Here is an 8,054-nt window from a genome sequence, read left to right on the forward strand (position 1 = left end):
TATTAGTCTTAGAACTGTTTGTTATACAGCAAAAGAGCTAACAGAGCACAATAAAACAGAAATATTTATGTTTTGAGGTTCACCAAGCAATGCAAAAGGAAGCTCTGAAGCCTGGTTCCCTAAGCCACGTTCCCTAAGCTCAGAAGGTTTATGATTGAACAGAATTTGGAGAATTGTGTAGAAGAAAGGAAGACAGATAGAACAGCATGAGCATAGGTAGGAAGCAAGGCATAGAAACAAAACAAGCTTTTCTTTCACACCTTTTTCTTTTCAAAAGAAGTAACTCTGTGTTTCTCTCTAAATCTTCCATGATTTTCCTCTACTGGAGGTATATTTAGTATGCTCATCTACAATAGTGAAATTAGATTGCAAGTTCTGAAGAGTCAGGGAAATAAAAAGACCAATCCTTAGAGAGCATTTACTATGTACTAGGAACTTGACATTGTTTAATACCACTTAATCATGAAAACATTCCTCTGCCATATATATATTCCCCCATTTTATAAAGGAAACAACTAAAAATTAAATAACTTACCCAAGTTCACCGAGCTAGTAAATGGTAATGCTCTTTTGCTAGTCTTTCAAAATCTACAAAAAAATCTCACTATTAGCAGTGTTTAGTTTATTCCTTGGAACAGTGTAGGTTCTCAAAAACATCTCTCTGATGGAAGATAAAGGAAGAAATCTTACATGACAGGAATTTCATTAATCTTTGACTCTAGCAATATTAATAAATAGTTCCCTGTACTCAGCACAATTCCATTAATTCATAACTCAAACCTTCATTGATCCATTTAACAAGTGGCATTAGGCACCACCTAAGAATCAGCTTTCTGAGCGCTAGGTGCACAATAGTGAAGAGACACACTCACAGAGTCTCTCACTTCTGAACGATAAATTTGTCACTTCTGTATCCTCCTCAAACATCACCAAGCAAGTTGGCTTGCCACTCATTTGTTTCTATTTCTGTTTGCCCTCCTAAAAAGCAATGGGGGCAGATAATATATTCAAATTTCTAGTCCCAATTTCTGGGACTAGGGGTATGACTCAAGTGGTAGAACACCTACCTTGCAAACTCCAGGGCCTGAGTTCAATATCCTACACTGAAAAACAAAACTCTATGATCCTCATAAATTAATAATAATGGAGTGCCTCTTCCCATAAATGGGAGCAGTTTACTAAAGATTTTATATTTACCTTTAGGGGTTACCAAATATTTTGCTCTTTGTAAGAAACTGACAAGCACTCTAGTTAGAATGATTTTTAAATGACATTAAAAATTCAGTTATTCTGCAACACATATCAAAGCCCCCAGAATATAAACTTAACTGAAATGTGCATCTAAATCAGACCACAGTCTCCTAAAGTTTCTATGGCAAGTTTGTCAAAAGTTAGAGAGTGTCATTTATTCCCAGCTGTTTCTAAGGTTCACAACTTCCACCAACCCCCCCTATGTTGTCTGAGATTCTTGGCTGAAAGAGCTGTTTGTTTCTTTATTTAGCAAAACTAGCACAGCTCCACTTAGCAGAGGGACAAGCTGGAATTTGCAAGTCTCTGCATTATCACCGAGGCAATTGCCAACTTGTCACAGGTGTACTCACAAGGCAAGTAGGAAGGAGGCAATCATAGGCTGGTGTGGATCTGCATGCTGGGGCTCCATCCACAATGCCCCCCCCACACACACACCTTTTGGCATCTGACAGAGAAATCTGCTTTTTGTGATGGGCAGAGTTGAGGGGAACAGGTCTTGTAGTTTACAAGACATTTGGAGTTAGCAATTACAAGCAGAGCTGTTGACAGAAAGCTGCTTGACTATTAAGTTGCAAAGAAAGAGATGGCAAAGATAACTTGAAAAAGAAATAAATAAAAAGTGATAAGTTTTCTGAGAAGCAGAGAATGAAACTGAGAGATTTGTGTTATTTTTAAAAGCTGCTGAGTTGGTCTCACTTCTTTGCTAAGTCTCTTAATTTTTTTTTTTTTTTCTCAGTGGTTTGAATACCTGACCTGCATTGAAGGGGAAAAGCAGAGGCTCAGGTAACCAACAGGTGGACAGGTGAATGAAGAGGTATGGGCATTTCTGCTTCAGGTCTGCTTTCCATGGGATTTAATTGAATAATATCACCTCTCACTTTTCTTTTCCTCTTCCCCCTCATTGATCAAGCTGCTTTTGAGAAAAGTGATGCTTTGCATATCTGGCTAAGTACTGTTAACAGCCTCTGCCTGCGGTTTGTTAAAATTAAAAAAAAAAAAAAAGAAAGTGTGATCTTGCTGGAGAAGTAATTTGCTTCTCTCCAACCAATGATGGCTTGTACTTTATGCAAATTGGTATCTAGGGACAACAAATCCCATTTAATACATATGCATAGTTCATAAAAAAAACGACGTGAGAGAAAGAGGAAAAAAAGATAAAGCAACGAGTCAGCAAAAGAACAGGTTCCGAGGAAATTTATTGTCCCAAATTGGACATTTGTAACAGATGATGTGAACAAGTGTTAACTTTGTTTTCAGCAGCTCTTCACGTACATTCACTAGACATCACACAGATTATGTTTTAAGGATCTGAACTGTAATAAAAAAAATGTGTCTATGGGCTTTAGAGTGTTGTGTTCCATATGGTTAGGGAAGTACGGAGTTATTGCGACAAGCATCTTGTGAAGCTCATTACGCGTGGTGGTGTTAGATGCGAATTGCCGCGCATAGCTATAGGGTACGTACATGACATCCCACAGTCAGCAGATAGCAACTGGAAATGAAAGATATGAAGGCGCAGAGTACAGCTTCAGGGAACATGTTAGACAAAACATCTGCTGGTATCAGAACACTGCATTATCAGATCATTGTGGCCATGAATTTTTTATAAAGACACTTTTTTTCCCCAAACCGCAACTTTGAAAGTGACATTTTGTGCAAAAAGTTTTTGACTGAAGTTGATGTCAGGACAAAGTCCAGTGCAGCGATGCATTGTGGACAATTCCTACATTGGCAGCCCAAGAAAACACCTTTTTGTAAATTGGGGCAATGTCCAGTAGCAAAAATGCAGAAGCAAGAAAGTTTTCTAAGTCAAAGACATGACTGAAGTGCTCTGGCCTATCTTAATACTCAGTGTGTGGAGAGTGGTCTGACTTCTAGACATTCACTTAACACTCTCTTTTCTCATGTGGACAGGGGGTCAGTCACCAGCTCCCTTTAAGCCATATTGTATCAATTCACCTCCTGTGCTTGGCTTGCTAATAGAGACATTTCTCTTGTGCTATTTCTGCCTGCAAGTGTTCCTGTAAGGTGTTCCTTCATTGCAGGAAACATGCATGAATGAAAAACTAGTCAAGTGCTGGTTCTTGGGAGTGTGTGGTATGTTCATTATTGCCCCATGGTCCTTGGGAGACAGTGAGATGAGGGCCTGAAGAGAGGGAAGAAGAGGAGGGTGCTCACCTTGAAAAAAGCTAAAGGTCCTGATATTTAGGACCCATTACAGGATGTCATATATTTCATCTTGGGAGATAATAAAGTGCTTCTAAAAGCGTTGTGACTTATGGAAGAATCAGACTCTCTGCAGAATCCTTCTGTTAATGTGGTTCTGAGAAATAGAATAATTTCACTGATTCTGACCACTCAGGCCAGAGGGTAGAGGGATAAACATATTTCTTGTGAAATATCTCATGTAAAAGAAGGGGGAAAAGAGAGTGGTAAAGATGGGTGTCAGGTCCTTGAAACTGATTCTGGAAAACTTAGAAGAAGCATTCTTCTACTATGCAACCAATGTTCAATTTAACATTATTTTCAGTTAACCACTAGACTCCTCTTTTTGCCCAGTAGGGTAGTGATACACTAAATGAGATGAGAGCATGAGGCTGGGAAATTCTCAAGCATCAGAATAGATTTACTCGTGGCAGTAGATGTGCAGAGACATCTGTCCAATAATTGGCAATGGTTCCAAATATGAAAGAGAAATACAAAATATACTCATGAATGAGTAAACACTGACTGCAAAGTCAGTGCTTCATAGCCCCAAGACCCCTTCTCTCCTATTCTCTGTGAGAGTCTGGATAATCCATCAATAGGAAACAAGAAAACTTGAAACTTCATTCGTTTGATAAATACTTATTGAATGCTGATTACTGAGTGATACTTTTATTGAAAATAAACAAAATTGTTTTGCTTTTATAGTCACCTTTTTAAAAACATTTATAAGTTACAAGTTGGCAAGCAAAATTCATAACCAAACACTAAGTAAAAGGACCAAGTATATTTGGTTTTTATTTTCTTTATCTCTGAGGATTTGGAGAAGATAAAATCTAGGGATCACCTTAAATGGGAATTATAATAGGAGATATTCCTGAATACAACTAATTCCCCAAAGGGCCACATGCTCAATGTAATACAAAACACAATTAAACACATCCCAGTGACCATCTAATCACCAGCATACAATCCTTGCCAAAAGAAAACAAACAAAAGTTCCTGTCTAGAAGCTTCATGGGATGGGAGGTATATCTCTCTTGAAAATTCATGACTATAAGCTTGTCATGAAACTGATATGTGAGTCACAGTTCATGCTATGTGGTTTATCAAACACACACATACAATTTGTTGACAGTCCTAATCTGATGACAAACACACTGGGAAATTTTGTAGCAGAACCCACCTGTTAGTACAGGCTTCCTATAGTCCTACAAATAAAATTGCAAGAAATATGTACAAAATGCATAAGAAGAAAGCAAGATACTTTGAGTAAGACTTATTAAAATTTGTGATAATGCAATCAAATAGACTTCACAAAATATACTTACCAGTTACAGTGTATAAAAATGCATAATAAGTACTAAGAAAACAAATATAAGACTGAAATTTTAAAAAAAGAATTAGAGGTTATAAAAATGTAAAAGTATATTTGAATAAGGAATAAAACTCAATGGGTAGGTTGAATACATATAAAGACAGAAATTCTGTAAGCTTTAAAGTGTACCTGAACAGAAGGAAAGAAATGAAAAATACCTAAAAAGTTAAATCAATATGGGAGAGTAAAAAGTTCTGATATATGCCTAATTAAGTTTCACACAAAAAACAGAAGGGAACTGAAGTAAAATTCAAAAGTTTAGCAATTGAGAATTTTCCAGAATTTATTTTTCAAAAGTAGCAATTCTCAGATTTATTAAGCTAAATGAATCTTAACCAAGAAAATAAATACTTACATATATAAAACTACACAACATAAAAGATATAAACATATTAAGTAACAAGAGAAAAATGAAAACCTTCAATGGTTTGATTAACTGACTGCTAACATCTCAACAGCAACAATGAAGGCCAAACAGTGCAGTAACGTCTTCAATATGCTCAGAGAGTATAACTGTCAACCAAGATTGCATGTTAATCAAGTAATTTTCAAGAAAGAGGGTAAAGTAATGACATTTTTAAGAAACAAAACTAATAGTTCACTATCAATAGATCCTCTTTTGAAGGAACCTTTAAAAGATGTAATTCACAAAGAAGGAAAGTGATCCCAGATGTTAGCTTTGAGAAACAAGAATAAATTATAAGCAAAGAACATGGCAATATGTGGAAAATATGAATAAACTTTGACTGCATAAAATCATAGTGACAAATTCTTTGTGAGGTTCAAAACACAATGAGACAAAAATCAATCAAACAAAAACCAAAACAGAATGAGGTAAGTGTTTAATATAAAAACGTTCTAGCCCATCGAACATTTAATTTGAGGTAAAGATATTGATTAAAGTTTGATAAATTATGTTTGCATGTTAAAATATATATAACTATTAAGCTAAAATAAAATGTTCATAAAAATTCTTACAAGTACAAAAAGGTGAAAGAAAAAAGGTTGAGCATTCTACGAGGCAATAAAAGAGAAAAAAATAAAGCCTAAAACTTGGGGCAAGTGAGAAATACAAATTAAGATGGAAGATGTTAAGTCCACATAAGTAACTGATTACAGTAAATGTAAAGTGTCTTTATGGTGTAGTTAAAAGATCAAGATTGCCAAATTGGCAGAGAAAGAGGAGATAAAGAGAGACATAGAAATAAAAAGGATGAGGAAGAGGAGGTAAAGAAGAAGAAAATATAGAAGAAGAGGAAAAACAAAAACAAAAAATTATAGCAGATAAATTTTGAAAGGCTAAAAAAAGAAAAAAGAAACCAGGAAAATATCAATCAAAAGAAAAATGATTTAGCTCTCCTCATATAAGCCACCCTAAACACTGTCAAAATCACTGTGAAAGATGAAGAATGTCACTCTGTAATGACATAATAATGGCATAATATTTATTTTTAAATGTACATACCTGTGATACTTTAGAACATGTAAGGTAAAAATGGAATGAACATTTATAAGAAATAAGTAGTCACCAATCAGCATATCTCAAGTTCCCTCACACAGCTAGCAACAGGACAAGCAAAGAAAAATATTTAAAATTAGAAACACCTAAGAAATATAAATAACATGCAGGATATAATTGTCATATAGATCAATTACTACAGAATATAAACTATTTTTCAGTATTCATAAAACACTTATGAGACTTGACTATCCTGAACTATAAAGCATTTATTAATGTTAAATTTGTTGTTTAACATTCTGTAACAAAAATACAGTTAAATTAGAAGTCAAATTTAAAATAAGTAGGAAAAGTTGTATTTGAGAATGTAGAAACACATTTGTAAACATCCTTTTTGGTCAAAATGAAAGAGTATTGGCAAAATCCCAAACTATGGAATATAATTAAAATCTTATTAGAAGAAAATAAATTTCAAATGTCTGACCACAATAATGATGAGTGCAATGATGAATATATTAATTAGCTTCATTTAATCATTCTAAAATGTATGTATATATCAAATAACATATTATATCCCATAAAGGTATACAATTTTAATTTGTCAAATTCAAAATAATATTAATAGAGAAAGAAAAGGATAAAGGCTAATAATTAATGAGTTAAGCACCCACATAAGTGAGTTAGGAAAAGAAAATCAACCAAGCATGTCGAAAAAGAAAGTAACAATAAAAGAGTAGAGATTAAGAACGTCTATAACAAAATGCAATCTGTTGAAAAGTTTACTCTCTGAAAAGAAAAATGTGAAATTCCTCTGGCAAAACTGATCAGAGGGATTGGCAGAATCAGCATAGCAAAAAATGGCTATACTACCAAAAGCAATTTACATGTTCAATGAAATTCCCATCAAAATCCCAAAGACATTCATCACAGAGATTGAAGAATCTATCCTAAAGTTTATTTGGATACACAACAGACCATGAATAGCCAAGGCAATACTGGCAAAAAGAGCAATGGTGGAGGTATCACAACACCCGACTTTAAACTATACTACAGAAACATACAATAAAAACAGCATGGTACTGGCACAAAAACAGATATGAAGACCAGAGGAACAGAATAGAGGACCAGATATGAATCCATGCAGCTATACCCACCTTATTTTTGACAAAGTTACCAAAAATATATGATGGAGAAAAGACAGCCTCTTCAACAAATGTTGCTGGGAAAAGAGGTTATTTTCCTGCAGAAAACTGAAACTAGATCCATGCCTGTCACACTGTATTAGTATCAACTCAAAATGGGCTAAGGAACTTAATATCAGACTTGAAACCTTGAAGTTAGTATAAGAAAGAGCAAGGAATACCCTGGAAGCAATAGGTATGGGCAAGGACTTCCTCAGTAGAACACAAGCAAGCCAGCAACTAAGAGAAAGGCTGGACAAATAGAACTACATGAAATTAAAAAGCTTCTGCACAACAAAAGAAGTTGTCTCTAAACTTAAGAAATCACCCACAGAATGGGAGAAAATCTTTGCTATCTATACATCAGACAAAGGACTGATAACCAGAATATATAGGGAGCTCAAAAATCTAAACTCCTCAAAAATCAATGAACCAGTAAAGAAATGGGCATCTGAACTAAACAGAACTTTTTCAAAGGAAGAAATCCAAAAGGCGAAAAAGCACATGAAAAAATGTTCACCATCCCTGACCGTAAAGAAAATGCAAATCAAAACCACACTAAGACTCCACCTCACTTCTG

Source organism: Castor canadensis, chromosome 12 (assembly GCF_047511655.1).
Source record: "Castor canadensis chromosome 12, mCasCan1.hap1v2, whole genome shotgun sequence".
Classification (NCBI taxonomy): domain Eukaryota; kingdom Metazoa; phylum Chordata; class Mammalia; order Rodentia; family Castoridae; genus Castor; species Castor canadensis.